At 37.7% G+C, this 15,646-nt stretch overlaps 1 protein-coding gene across 1 annotated transcript in view; it reads right to left on the bottom strand.

Moving 5' to 3' along the window:
* LOC5569051 (cyclic nucleotide-gated cation channel subunit A) overlaps positions 1-15,646 on the bottom strand; it is a 304,593-nt gene that overhangs the window by 135,095 nt on the left and 153,852 nt on the right. The gene's annotated exons all lie outside the window — the stretch shown is intronic.

The following is a 15,646-nucleotide window of genomic DNA, read 5'->3' as shown; positions in this document are numbered from 1 at the left end:
TCTCCTTGTAATTTTAGTAATCCCCCCACAATCCCTAGATGCTGATCAGGATAATAAAAAACCCTAAAAAAAATCCAGATTGCCATTTTTACAGAAACCATACCATAAAACTAACATTTTCGCTTTCGGAATCTGAGAATTCGTATTGAAAACTTAGGATTCTTCTTAAATTTTTAAACATTCTATAGACATTATAGTATTCTCACCAAAATTCTTGAAAACCTACACAAAAACTCTAAATTTCAGTGTAGTTCAACTGAATCCCTTGACGTCATACGAGAATCCCAGAATCTCTATTGACATCTCAAAATTTCTTTCAGATTCCTAGAGCTTTCATTGGTAGTGAATAAAGACTCCCAAGAAATCCACCATAAATTGCAAGAAGTTATACAAAAATGTAAGAAATGATACTGAAATCGTGGAACTTCCTACCGAAATCCAAAAATTTACATCGAAATACCAATACTTCAGAAATCGAAAGATTTGTTTTCAAATTCCATCATTCCTTCCAAAGTTTCCAGACAGGATTCTCTCCGAAATCACAAGATTATCTCCAATGTTCCAGGATGATCTTCGGAATTCTAGAATTACCACATAAACAGCCGATTTCTCACCGAAATCTACGAATTTTCTAAAACTCTAGTAACCTTCTAAATCTTAATACATCAGAACTCTCAATTTCTACATAAATCCCAGAACTCCCATCAAAATCGCAGAATTCTTACAGGAATCCAAAGGTTTCAACTAGATGCCCAGAACTCGCACCGAATTTCTGATCGCCCATTGAAATCCAGCATTCGCACCAATAATTTGTAAAACCTTCCATAAAACCTGCACGGTTTCTGTAGGTTCCTATAAATCCCGGATTTCTTACTAAAATCCATAACTTTCATCGAAAACCCAGATTTCATATAAGAAGCCTGAGAGTTCCTACAGGATTTGCAGAAATCCTTGCAAAATTTAAAAATTCCCACCCATAGAAATCTCAGAATTGCTTTCAGGGCCTAAGAACTCCCACCAGAAGCACAGAATTCCAATTGGAGTCCCAGCAAACCTTACATGAAATCTCAGGGGAATTGTCATTGAAATCATGGATTTCAATCCGAACTCAACGCTGCCCCTCATAATTTCTTCCGGAATCGTAGATTATCTTCAATATATCTTAGGGTTCATTGGAATTTCAGAGTTCCTATAGGTATTTTAGAATTCTTATTGGAATCCCAGAAAACTCTATAAATATTCGGAATTCTAGCCTAAATCTTAGAATACCAACAATTTCAACTGAAATCTCAGAACAAAGAAGTTTTGATAACTTAGAACTTCCATTGCAATCTCAAAATTCATACCGGTGTCTTGAAGCATCCTCCAAGATTTCTGAACACCAATTGGGATCCAAAATTCAAAAATATAGAACATGCACCATAAATCACTAGAATCCCTAACTCCCACTAAAACAAACTCCTATCAAAAGTCCAAAATTCCTTTTGATTGTAATATTTCTTACCAGAATCGAAGAATACCCTGGAATACCTACATGCATGCAAGAAATATTCCTACTGAAATCCCAGGATTTCGTATTCCAAGAATTTCCAGAAATTCGTATAGTAACTCTAAAAGCTTCTACCGGGTTCTTGGTAATCTCTTCAACATATCAGGACTCAACTAATTTGAAATCATAGATTCGCCAACGGATGGGATACTTCCTATTGAATCGCGATCTTCAAAAAGTAGACTTACGATGCACCTATCGAATGCTTTTTGGACTGACGTATGGCCAATATTTTGCCATCTATAAAAGTCCTTCCAAAAAATTCGTACTCACTGCTGTCCAGATCAGTTTCAGAAGGGCCAGAAAGGTCATTGTAAGCCAGGAAGGAATTCTGCCATCATTGTGATAAATGTGTAAGATATAAACTGCTTTGAAAACAGCCTCTTTGCGGTAGTAAGCGAAATTTCTATAGTTTTGCATAAAAAATCATAAAAATTTCAAACTAAACATTGAGGGGGATGGGCTAGGGGGGATGCGCCAACTTCCAGCGCCACCAAAAACATAAGCCTAAGGGTTTGCTGCCGAATGCTGGCTACAGAATGCGATTTGATTCGTATATGACTGAGATACAGCCATTTTCACATCAACACTCCTATATAAATCCGGATTCACCGGTGTCCTCTTCCGAGAGGACCATAATGGTCCAAAATGCCAACGTTGGTCTGAATTCATCATTTTGACCAGTTTTGAGAACGAAAATCTGCATGGAATTTTTGTTTTCATGATGCTTAGTAAAATTGCTATAGAAAACCACTACAGAGCCAAGGTTTTTCGAGTCAAACAAAAGCGGGGAGGGGTATGGAGGGATGGGTCACCCCCCAAAATGTAGGTACACTAATCCCCTTTCCATAACTTTTTAAAGAATTGGATTCGGATGACTATTGACTGAGATTGATGCATTTTTGTGCACTAAGGTCCGTCCTGCCACTTTACGGGTTAAAGAAGGCAATTATACACAACAATATAGCACAACAACTAGTAGGAGACACCTGAAATACACTTGAGCACTCTTCATTTATTGGTTTTTATACACACAACAATATTTTATTCTCTAAATCATCTATTTTCCTCACCAAAGTCACGAGGCACTTGTTCTTATGGCTCGATCGGCTCATCCGGATAAAAATCCCAGCTTTTGTCAATAAATTTTTTTTACGTTCATATTATTCTCAGTGTATGAGAAAATGAGAATAGACCCTTTGCAAAACAATTCAATTATGACTTAACACAAATGCACCATCCTATGATTGCCTGAAGAACAACAGGAGTGTTGCCAAAATAGTTAAACTATTAAAAGACGTATATTTTATATGTTTCACAGTATATTGAAGATTTTGCACTACAATCTTCAAATACGAAAGTATTAAAAGGCTCAATTGTTACTCAATGCGTGCTTTGCTGCCTAATTTTAGTAAATTAATTAGTTGTGTTTGATTTTTTCTGTGAATTTTTATCGTGAATAATAAATACACCGCCATTGAATACGGTTTTCTGGTAACCTGATCCAGTAATAGAAAGTGATTGCCGAGGAAATCAAAGCGCATTAATTTTAATTTGTGATTTGAAGCACAAAAGTTAAGTACTTTCGAGTGCTTTATATACAAATCAAAAGTTCAATAGTGCATAAGTGATCGGTGCGTAGCTTTTGTGAAAAAAGTGGCATTGGAGCGGAGAATTGGATTTTTCCAAGTGGCGAGTTTTTTTAAGCTGTTCTTGTGTTTTTTTATTCGGCAGCTTGCGAATGACGATAATTTCGTAAGCATTTATTTCATTTTATTATAAAACCCATGTTATTAAATATTTTTGTGAAATATGTGATTTACATAGATGACTATAGTTCAAGGAATATGTTGAGTGCATTGAAGGTAACCCATGTTCCGTATATAAATTTTAACAAGGACGATAAGTTAGTGTTGCCGAAAATACCCTCAGGGTGCTGAAGCCATAATTTACTTTGTGTAAGCTTTTTATCTTAGTTTTGTGGAAACAATATTAAGACTAGAAACAATCTTTTTTTTTTGTATTTAAAACCGCTTGTGCCACTGTAGGACGACCACATGGACCTATAGTAGAAATATTTCTGATTTATGTTCTTAGAGTAGCGCTAGCTTCACGGTTTTGGCGAACACCAATTGAAATCGTATTGATTGATGTAAAAAGCTTTTAATTCTTCCTTTATTTTGTTTAATAAAAATGGCTTCTCTTAGTAGTGCTATTATAGATACGTTTTGTCTCTTCGACTTCCCTATGGGTAAATTTGGTCTCTGATGTAGCGCAATGATAAGAACTACAGTCAGTGACATAAGTTAGTAACCAAATGCTGTTTTTCCATACAAAATGCCCAAGTTTGGGGTGCTGTATTTCAGCTTCTGGTAGTCCAAATTGGCTCAAATTTGGATGACGAACTACAAATAACTTGAAGTTTTGCCTGTTAGGGAGTTATTACATTGCAGTCATTTTACATCAAGTTTAAGAGGGTTGTTCAAAGACAAAAGTAAGTAACCGAGAGACCTTTTAATTTTATTCGAAAACGATAAGTCGTGGAAAGTTGGTGTGTTCTGCAAATTTGTGCGACCTCTGAAATTGAACAACTTTGTGCAGCAGACCAACTTTCGAATAAAATTAAAAAGTCTCTCGGTTACTTACTTTTGTCTTTGAACAACCCTCTGAAACTCTGTGTAAAATGACTGCAATGTAATAACTCCCTTACAGGCAAAACTTCAAGTTATTTGTAGTTCGTCATCCAAATTTCAGCCAATTCGAACTACCAGAAGCTGAGATACAGCACCCAAACTTGGGCATATTGTATGGAAAAACAGCATTTGGTTACTAATTTATGTCACGGACTGTATCTTTGAACATTGTAAAGTACGTTCAACTAGTAAGCAAGCTGTCCATTTACTTAAATCTACTAATGTGCTTTGGATTCTTCGAATTATTTATCAAGGAATTTTTTTAACGGTTAATCCACGTATTTATTCCTTTAGATATTCTTGCTGATATTTTTCAAAGAATTACTCAGGAATTTGTTCAACAACGCCTACAAGCATTTACTGGAGGGATTGCTATGTGAAATGCATTCATGATTTTTTTTTGAATTCGTTCAATAAGTTCAAAGAATTTGTCTGAAACCTTTTAATATATTGCGACATAGAAAAATGCCCCTTCTGGCTACGCCCAGTTCTTGAAGGGGAAAGATTTCCTCCAGAGCAAGAAGTAAAACGAGTTGATTGCAGTTTCCCAGTAGCATTCCTTTGCTCGCGGTAATCCAGAGGATAACAGTTTGGATCCAAGATGATACCAGTCCGGATCTAGGCTGGAAGCACCTTTCCGCCAGTTGGAAGGTTAAGTCCTCCGCAAAAGAAATGTCGAAGCTGGAAGAAAACATTTGGGCGAACCCGATCCACGGTTAGCTTTATGATCTGAGCAAATTCATCCAGCTCGAGCTACCGAAGTAAAAGCGAGGGAAATGTAGCGTTGATTATTCGTCCCATCAATGTCGTCTGGGTTACATTGGAGACAACAACCCGTATCGAGCGTATTCATAAGCCGAAAAGTTCGGCAGTCACAGAAAAGTTAAACGCACGCAGTAAGAGTCCTTTCCCCGATTGAAATCTTCGGTAAGGATCACGAGGCTGTCTTTGTGAACTCCCAGTAAAATCGGAACATTTTGTCACGCGTGAGCAAACTTTGACCCTGATTAGAAATCTGTTTATGGAACAACCCAACCGTTTCGTCTGGCTTTGTCACACTTATAAAGCATCAGTTTGAATAGCAAGTTGGAATTTAGTTTGCATTTATTGATCACTTCAGAGGAATATGGGGCTTTAGGGCGACCAATGGGTTTAGAAACACAAACAAAAGCTCAGCTCTGAAACAGCTCCAAGTTTTCGTATGAAACACTATCAATTAAGTAGACTGGAGAGAAGAACAACTTTCCAATGAACCCAACTCATTAAAAGCGAGAAACTTTGGGACGGAAATTTCATCACCATAGAAAAAGGGCTAGGGCGGCAGGAAATACAATGGCAGAGTGTGTGCCTAGTCGAGGCGAACCAAAGTGACATTTTGCTTTAATTAAAAGTCCAACGCTTGGCTAGGTCGGGCTGGATAATAGAGGAAATTGAACTGGATCATGCCGAGGCATTTCAAGGCATGAATGGTGAATGCAGAGGAACTATGCAACAATAAGGGGGCTCCCGATGATGATGACGATGAGTTGATTGAAGGAATTTAGACGGAATGGCAAGCTTTTCTATAACGGCGTAATTAATATTCAAAATGTGAGGTAGAGCTTTGCTCAAGTGAAAACACAGCAATGGCAAAACTGGAATAACGTTTAAGACATAAGACTTGGACATGAAGTTTTCGAAAGTTTTTGAAATTTTAACCACTCTATTCTCCATGTTCTCCATTCCATTAAAAATCTCATTAAGAAGGCTTACATGAAAGTATACAGTTATTTGGTTAACAATGTCTATAGAAATGAATTGCTTCAAAAATGTTCCCAGAAAATTCCTCAAAATACTAATTCAAACACCGGGATTCCTACAGCTTTTTTGAAGAGATTTCTATATAAATTATTTGAATTTGAATTCGAAACCTGTAAGTTATTGGGTTACCAAGTGGCTTGATAGCTCAGTTGGTAAAGCACTCGTCTAGCGTACAAGAGTCGTGAGTATGAATTCCATCTGAGCAATTAATTTATTACAGGATTTATTTTTTCATAATTTCACTCATAGTTTATTCATATTTATCACCCGTAATAAGTTAACTAATTTTTATTAGGGGTTCTATCTACCTTTAATTTCAAACAGTTCTTTGGAGTAGTAGGCAACTATAATTATTGGAAAAAAGCTGTTGAGGCATATTTTATGGTTGATGCGATATTTTGTACAGATATTTTCATCAGTTGTATGATTAAGCCTGCTGATGCCTATGCATGTGTCATCTGTCCAAACCCACTCTCGTAACCCATTTGATTGCAATGAAACGCCATTCATCCGCATCAACGGAAGAACCCCTTTAGTCATGAACTTCAAAACAACCCGCCGAAGGTTGCTCGAATCGTAAACCACTTCAGTTTGCATAATTCCTTTCCCTCCGCCCCCTTATTATCAGTCCAGCTAGACATATCAGCCCAGAATGAGGGGCTAGATACCTGGAAGTGACAAAAAGTGCTCAAGCCACCACCGCTCCGTCGTCAATTGAAGGTGTAAGACGCCACCCGCATATTGATTCCATTATCGCTGTGTCACGTAAAGAAGCGCACGATCAACCAACACCATTTTCATTGTCGGGATGGGCTGGCTGCCTTAAAATTCATCGACACGATGCCACAATTTATTTCCGATAGAGACCATCACCATCCACGGTGTGTCTGAAACCGTTATTGACGAAAATAAAAAGATCATGAATTCGACACTCACCATTCGGAATATAACGGGTGTTCAGTTTTAATTTAAATAGGCTGACCATATGTTAACAGGATAAAAACAAGACAAATATTGAATAAGAACGGGATAAACCTTATTGTTATAAGACAGAGAATTGTTGACCGCATTTTAAATTGTTCTCCTGCAATCTTTCCATCAATTTCTATTCACACTTTAATTTTATTTGATTTATAAATCTTCAAGATTTTGATAAAAAATAGACATTTGACGCCCTGAACTTATTTGATTATATCTATGAAACAGCGTTATTTGAGAAGCGCATTTTAAAGAGGATTCATCAAAATTCTCAAAACATTAGAGTTTGACAAACAAAAAAAATACTGTTGAATCCGGATAATCCTTGGAAAAATTTCAATGAACATGTTATTGTTACGATGAGTTTGACTGTAAAATTTAAAATGGGGTTAGAAGCAAAAAGGTGTAAGTGAAAAAGCTTAGTTTTTGAAAAAATCGGATTTGAAAATACTTTCTATTCCATACAAATTGTTCTTCTTCCTTTTGGCATGAGAGCTTACTTTGCCAAAGCTGCCATTTTCGCATTCGTACAGTGGCCCAATTTCATATTCGTACGGGCACTGTTTTCACATCAAGTTGATGAAAAACTTTTAGATGATGTAATGAGTTTTAAATAGTTTGTCAATAATGAATGTCATAGGTGTCATCTTCTTCTTCTTGGCATAAACGTCCTCACTGGGACAGAGCCTGCTTCTAAGCTTAGTGTTCTTATGAGCACTTCCACAGTTATTAACTGAGAGCTTTCTTTGATAAAGTTGTCATGTTTGCATTCGTATATCGTTTGGCATGGCAGGTACGATGATACTTTATGCCCAGGGAAGTCAAGGAAATTTCCATTACGAAAAGATCCTGAACATGGCCAGCATGGCCTTGCTTTGTAGCCGCAGACTCTAACCGCTCGGCTAAGGAGTTTTCCAAATTGTATTGAAGCCAAAAAACAAATCAATCTTATACGAATTATAATTTATTTTCTGCTGCACGGAATTGGAAAGCTTGAGAGTAGTGGAATTTTATAGAATACATATTAGACTGGCCCTAAAACAAAAGTGTTGCAAAACTCAACGGGGCACCCCCTAGATATGATCCTTAGGGTAAGAGAAAAGCTCTACAAAAATTTCAACTCGATTGGTTGCTCTACCAGCTGGCGCATTCGATTTGTAGTTTGTTTGGGATATTCGTTTCAAATATATAGAGAATTGACCCAATGTCACTTTTTCGTTCCGTATACTAGTTGGTCGCGTTCAATTGAGCCTAGAATTACAAATACACTAGTTGATATCCTAATGAACATAATTTCAGAAGATTGTATCTGGATTTGAGCTCGTTTTCATTAACTTTTCAGTTATTGAAAGTTAGGCTGAATCAGCCTCCCGTACAATCACATATATGCATAGAGTTACATATTTCTCAGGAGCACATAAATGTACTGACGAGCCTCCAACCAAACCGTCTCTCAGCTCATCGGAATCCTAGTGTGCTGCGCTAAATGGAGGCAATAGAAATATAATTAGTAGAACGTTAGTGGCGCTGTTATCACAAAATAGATTTATTTGTATGATTACTTACTATTGAAGTTTTTGATCGTTTGTTTAGTGGCATGTTGTAGAGAATGTTTTATTATGGTTGAAAAATATGATTTGACACTTATAGACCCGGTACTCAGACTGTCAGAGCGTGGCAAACTAGATGTTGGTCACACGAACAGTCGCGACATTGGCCTTCTACGGCTAATGCTTCTACTATGGAGGCTCACGAAAATTCTAAAAGCGCGCGCTTCGTGATGTGCTCTCGGGGAGACTCGTCACATGCGCTGCTCGGCGCTATGGCTCGCCATCGGTATCCAAGTTGTGAAACAACTGCTTAGTAACGAAGAGCCTCTACAGCTATTTTCGCCTCATCATGCAGGTGTCTAGATGGCCTACATGATATGATCGAAGACTCGTGATTCAAAAGTTACAATTTCGATCCTCGTTGAAAACTTTTGTAATCACTTCAATTATTGCGCTGAATTTTAAACAGCACATGTGACGGAGCGCATGAGACCGCAGTGAGACACATCTCAAGAAAAATGAGGCGCACCAAAAAGGTCTCACGATGTACAGCGCTCCCGTGCGCTTACAAGCAATGAGGCTCCTGCACCTAAGGCTACAGCACGTGCACAGTAACTCTTTATATGCATGCGCCTTGTGCATCAGCTCGCCTAGCGTCATAGGTGGCTATGATGAGCTTTGTGGCTATGTTGAAGAAATACAAAGCAGTATGGGTCACCGCACAAAAATTATCCTGTATCTTTCACTCTTACATAATATTTGTAAACAACAAGGCCAGTAAACGCCAAAATACCATACTAAATCAAAACAGAGCCGAGCCCCATAGCATGAGGTTAGCAAATCTGCTTCAAAAAGTTAAAACACCAACTTTGCAATTTTAATCATGATACAATCTTCTACAATATTGTTCACTATGGTAACAAGTAGTGTTTTTGACATTCTGGGTGCAATTGAACGCGATCAACGATCTTCCTGAACCAATCAGTAGATGAAGTGCTGAAACCCATATGTTTCTGGAAATTTTATATTAATTTAAATTCAAATGCGCCAGCTCATGGACTAAATAAGCTGAAACTTTCAGGAAGGCTTCTTCTAACTCTAAGGAATAATCCTGGAGGGTGCCCCGTGGAATTAAACAACTTTAATTTTCTTCCATACTAAGCTGGGCCAGTCTAATACTTATATTGAAACCGATCACACTTCTTTGCGTTTAGGTCCCCAAATACTTCATGGTTCAATCAATAGTGAAATTAAAAATGTTGTTCAATATTTTGGTAAAAGCAGGCTTGATAGAAACTCCTCTGCGATGCAAAGAGGAGGCGATTTTGCCGTTTTTCAGAAGAGAAAAAAATAAACTCAAAAATTTTCAACAAAGATCCTCAAGCGATTCGAGTGAGAGTGCAGAAAAATGCGAGGATTTTTTCAGGCACTCTCTCTCTCTCTCGTTGCGATGCTCACCATCACTCACACTTCAAACGAACTCTCGAGTCTGCCGCCCGAACAGACAGTCCTCGGGGAGTTGTGAGAGCACCCTTTTTTGATAGAATTTTACTCGGTTTTTTTTTTTTGTGCTGCATCTTCCTCGCTCATTTGTCGTTGCCTCCCTGCTTAGCATTTTTTCGCTCCCTCGCAAAGAGGCAAAGACAGCACGCTGCTCTAGAGTATGTCACCGAACTCTGATGATGTTGAGGAGAATTATCAAGCCTGGGTAAAAGTTTGATTTGGTAGATGACTGAGCGCTTTGAGAAACATTTTTTTGCTTAGTCTGAAAAAAAAAAATTATTGCAGAACATCTAAACGATTGATTTCCCTCAAAATTCAAAAATCAAGTTCAAGTGTTTGGGACCCAGTTTGGAAAATTTTCATAGTTTTATGTAAATTTTTCGTTTGCAAAATTCGTTTTTGTTCAGATTATGCCAATGTTCGATCTGTTTTCTAAATTTAATTGTCTTACAAATATTGAAAATCGTTAGATAAATTTCATAGATATGAGAATGAACTTGTCAAGTTGAAAGTTGTGATACATAATTTTGATAAGAAATATATGTAGTCTACAAATTAAATTTATATCGGATTGATTATTATTAGTTTTTTTTTAAATTATTCTTTGTGTTGACGCCGTAATATACTGGCCGTACTCTTGGCTAAGGGACACAGTGATCACAAACACAAAATACAAAGTGCAGTCCATAATATTATATTGGCGAAACTATATACAATTCATTCCTCAATCACTGTTCCCATCCCCGATCTGTGGGCGAAGGGTTTGACGCGACGAACGCGGAGCACGCACAGAATGTGCTGTGATGGACCGTATTGATCGGTTGGCGATCAACTATCGAGCTGATGGGAATATAATTAGAGCTGAATGTTGCTGTGTCGAAACACACTCCTCGGTCCTGTATACTGATGCATATATGGTTGGCTAGATGGTAGTATTGTTGCTCGCATTACTTCTCTACAACAGCGTAGTATTGCTTTGGGTGGACACTATTTCGATCGTATGCAGCCTCTCTTCAACAGCAGAGCTGATATCAGTGCGTCGATGGCATGGCATCGTAAGCACTGTGGGCAAGTTGAGTTTACACTGGTGGTCAAAACAGATTTTTCCAAATAAGTTCACGTTCGGCGTGAACATTTTGATTATTTAAAAAGAAATGATTGAAAAATAAAACTATAAAATTAGATAAAAACTGTGCTATGCCTATGCTTCCTTTTCAAGAACACGAGACAAATTGAGAATTTTCAATAAAACGACAGGACAGCCTGACAAGGCCATGAAAACCTAAATTTCAATGATTTCTTTTAATAAAGTAAAGAATGTATTTTTTTTCTCTCCAAGACAATTGCTCTCTGGACTCCCTAAGAATAGATGACAAGTTTCTTTTCGCTCAGGTGCTGTCAGTTCACTCAAAAATGGCGTCGAAACAGCAAGCAATCCTGGAGCGTGTTGTACGGTTTACGGATTTAAAATACAATTTACACCGTCTTGGGCCAGAGGCTGCACAGACTGAACAATCACTAACATTAAGCAACGGACAACCAGAGTCGTTAATGTCAATCATATCAGCTGATGGCTGATGCTCTTAAACTATCAATATCACTTTGATTTGACAATCAACAGCAGTGACGCGACATCGCACTCTAGAGCATAATCACTGCAGTGTTTTTCAGTGACCAACACATTCTTTCAATCTATTCGCAGCACTGTCAAAAATATCGTACTGATAAGTTGCCATTTTATTTGATTAATTTAAATCTAACCTTAACCTATCAGTGATATCCATAGTCTATCGCCATCAATACACTGGTGATGGAGTAGACAGAATGATTTTGGTGTGATATAGATTGATTTGAATCGTATCGCAGTCGACCTGTACAAATCAGCAAAATTTAAACGTTGATAGTGACTGCGAGCAACTCTGCGGACAACACGGAACACCCAGTAGCCAGCGAAGAATTTTTCATTTGTCGAAAAGTTTCCCTGGACCAGAGCGGGAATCCATCCCACGCTCCGTGACACAATACGCCTAAACGCTAACCGCTCGGCCACGAAGCCCACTTACAGTACGTGCCGAAAGAAACGAACCTGAACAAATTTAAGGTTTTTTAGGCTTTCTCAGTGCCCCAGTGTACAAAAATTATTGGCGGCCCAAGGATATGTTCTAATAAAAAAATACTGAATTCGTTGGATTTTTTTTTTATTGGTATCCTACACTCAGGCAAATGGACTATCGAAATACATAGGAGACACTTATATGAAAATTTGCCTCAATAAATCAGGTTGAAATTCATAGCTTTGCTTGGCTCATGGACTAAAGATCGAAAGGATAAAAGGTCGAAAGACAAAAAGTTTGAAAGGACAAAGGACAAATTTCTGACGAGAAATTTTTCCTGGTTTGAAAAAAATGTGTTCGATCTTTTGTCCCTCCATTTTTAATCTTCGACCTTTTTCGTCTCGACCTTTTGTTTTTTTCGTCTTTTGACATTTTGACATAGATTCGCTTTGCCCTATGTAACCAAAATTTAAAAACAAAAAATGTTTTCGCGGCAACCTGGAATCGAACCAAGGACTTTGCGACTGATAGGCCCGTGCGTACACTACGCGCCTATCGACGCCTTATGGGAGGTGATGCTAAAACGATACATAAAGCGTTCGTATTGCAATATCCGTTCCACCTTTCATAAGGTAAAATGTATGAATATGCAGATGGGACTGACTTGCGATTCACGGCAGCATACAAATTGTACGGAATGAAAAATTGCTGAAGAAACTTCAAAGTAGATTTTCCCAAAACTAGGTTTTTGTCACTGACACCTTTATGTTTCTGACCCGCTCATTCCCATGCCAGTCATTTCCACAAGACTGAGAAAGCTTTTTATCTTTACAGAACTGGTAGCGGCTGAGTGCCTTAAGCATAGGAAATAGAAGACGCTTTTCCAGAGAAAAGAGACCTTAAAGAAATAAAAATAAGGCTGAAAAAAGACCAAGCAGGAACCAAAAGAACAAGGCGAAATCTAATAGGAGTCAAGATATAAGAGTTTGATTCTCCACAGCACATTTTTCTAAGATCTATGACATTTTTTCTTGTTACATAACGACAAGTATTACTTATGTGTTTTTTGATGTTTTTTTTAGGATTTTCATCAGAAAGTGATTCAATTATTTGCCCAAATGTTCAGATATTACTCCGTAAATTTCAAAATGAGCTCATTTAGTGTTAATTTTCCTAGGGAATTTCTCCAAGAATTTTGTTTAGGATACCTCAAGAATTCAACCTGGATTTTCCAAAGGATAACCATAGAAATGCAATTTCTCCAAAGCGAATGTACGAAAACATTCCTTGAGGAATTTTTAAAGAAAGTCCTGACTCTTCCAAGATTTTATCCAGTGATTCAAACATTCATTTCCATGAGACAACCTGCAAGATTCCCGGTCAAAACGTCTTCTAATTTAATCAATAACTTCTCCAGAAATTTTCAAGCACTTTTTTTAAATTGTCTTTCAAGATTCATATTTGATTTTAATCATGGATTTCTTCAAAGATACCGTCAGCAAATACTTCAGAAATACCTTCTAAGATTTCTACAAAAAATCCTGCAGTAATTCTGTGAGGTTTTTTTTAAGTCTTGGAAGTTTTTTTTTTTTGGGAATTCTTCCATGAATGTCTTCAGGAAAATGCCAAGGATTTTTTTCTGAAAAATAAATCCGTGAGGAATTTCTAAGGAAAATCTTAGAGTAATCTTAAGTAAAACATATTGAACAAGGATCTCTTAAATAACTTGTGGAAGTTCTTGAGGAGGTTTGTAAAGATTTCCTAAATAATTTGATAAGATAATCGAAACAAAAAAATCAATCGAATCTCGAGATAGTATTCCGCAAGATTTTCCAAAGAAATTTCTTGGAAAACAGACAGAATCTCTATAGAAATATGTGTAGGAATGATTAGAGGAGTTATTGGCAAAATTGCTGTAGTATTAACTGGTGGGAAAGTTTAAACTTTTTTGAGAAACTTTTTCAAAAATGTTTGTTTGGGTTCGAGAACCCTCTTAAAGAATTTTGGATTTCCACGGGGAATCGTGGATACATTCTTGAAGGAACCAACATGAACAGGTGGAAGATTTCTTGCAGGGTTTCTTTAAAAAAAAAAATACCCTTAAGCTAATTTTTCAAACACTCTGGATTAAACCTTTGTGGAATCTCTTAGATGAAATTCTGTAGAAATCATTGAAAGATCTCATAGAGTAACATCTAGAGAGTTGGACGGATTAGCATAAGCATAAGCATAGATGAGGGGCCATGAGAGGGGCCCAGATAGCCGTAGCGGTAAACGCGCAGCTATTCAGCATGACCATGCTGAGGGTCGTGGGTTCGAATCTCGCTGGTCGAGGATCTTTCGTAAAAGGAAATTTTCTCGATTCCCAGGGCATAGAGTATCTTCGTACCTGCCACACGATATACACATGCAAAAATGGTCAATCGGCAAAGAAAGCTCTCAGTTAATAACTGTGGAAGTGCTCATAAGAACACTAATCTGAGAAGCAGGCTTTGTCCCAGTTGGGACGTAACGCCAGAAAGAAGAAGAAGAAGAAGCATAGATGACCGTACAATTCGTAGTTGCTACTCCGTGATTGACCAGAATAATCGAAGTTGCACAGGGAATCCATGAATGGGGTTTGGGATTAACTTACCATTCTTCAATGTGCACAAATCGCTCATATTTAAAAGTCAATAACGGTGCCTGTCCTTACGTCCTTACGGTCATCGGGGAAGGGAAGGAATGTTAGTGTTACTACCGTTGTTACTAGAGACCAAGATCACCTCTGCATCTCCACAGTTGTCATGGAAAGGATATTGGGTTAGTGGGATAAGGTAGAGATCTGGGAGTCACCAATGTTTGATGATGCGATCCATGATATAATCACGCCTAACCGGATTCGCGAAATAATATGAAGATCGCATTGTACGCCGAACAAGTGTTCGTCACTCGCCCACGCAAAACCAAGCGACACGATCAATAGATCTAACACTACTAACGAATCACTATGATAATTCCTGAAGCTGATCAAGTTTGTATGTATATTGATTAAATTTTTATTTATTCTTCAAGCTTTCTGCTGATCTTGTCTTTTTGTTGAATCCTGGGAAGGACAATCCTTTGACTGTCCTACCCAGGGGATTTCCTTGCGTAGTGCATGCCCTATCTATCCTACCCACTTCCCGCGCCTTTGTTCCAGAAGAATGTTATGGAAGAATTTTCAAAATCCGATAGCCCATTCTAAGGTCATTTCGTGACATACAAACACCATTCCATTGTTTTTTTTTATGGTATGCAGCTGCGAGGGAGAAACCGATACGAAATTTCTGTACGTCAAAGTGAGCCGAGATTCTGCTGTCACGGACTGTCACTGTGAGCCGGGATCTTCAACAATGGACAAAGATGAAAAAAGCGCGTAATTGATGAAACCATAATTTTACATTTCATAAAAGGTGACGCAAATCGAATAAGAGTCAATTCAAACATTTCAAAAAAATGTCACGAGAGCAACTCGTTTGAATATAAAGTATTGAAATA

Source organism: Aedes aegypti, chromosome 2 (assembly GCF_002204515.2).
Source record: "Aedes aegypti strain LVP_AGWG chromosome 2, AaegL5.0 Primary Assembly, whole genome shotgun sequence".
Lineage (NCBI taxonomy): Eukaryota > Metazoa > Arthropoda > Insecta > Diptera > Culicidae > Aedes > Aedes aegypti.
This window is presented reverse-complemented; position numbering and strand designations above follow the sequence as displayed.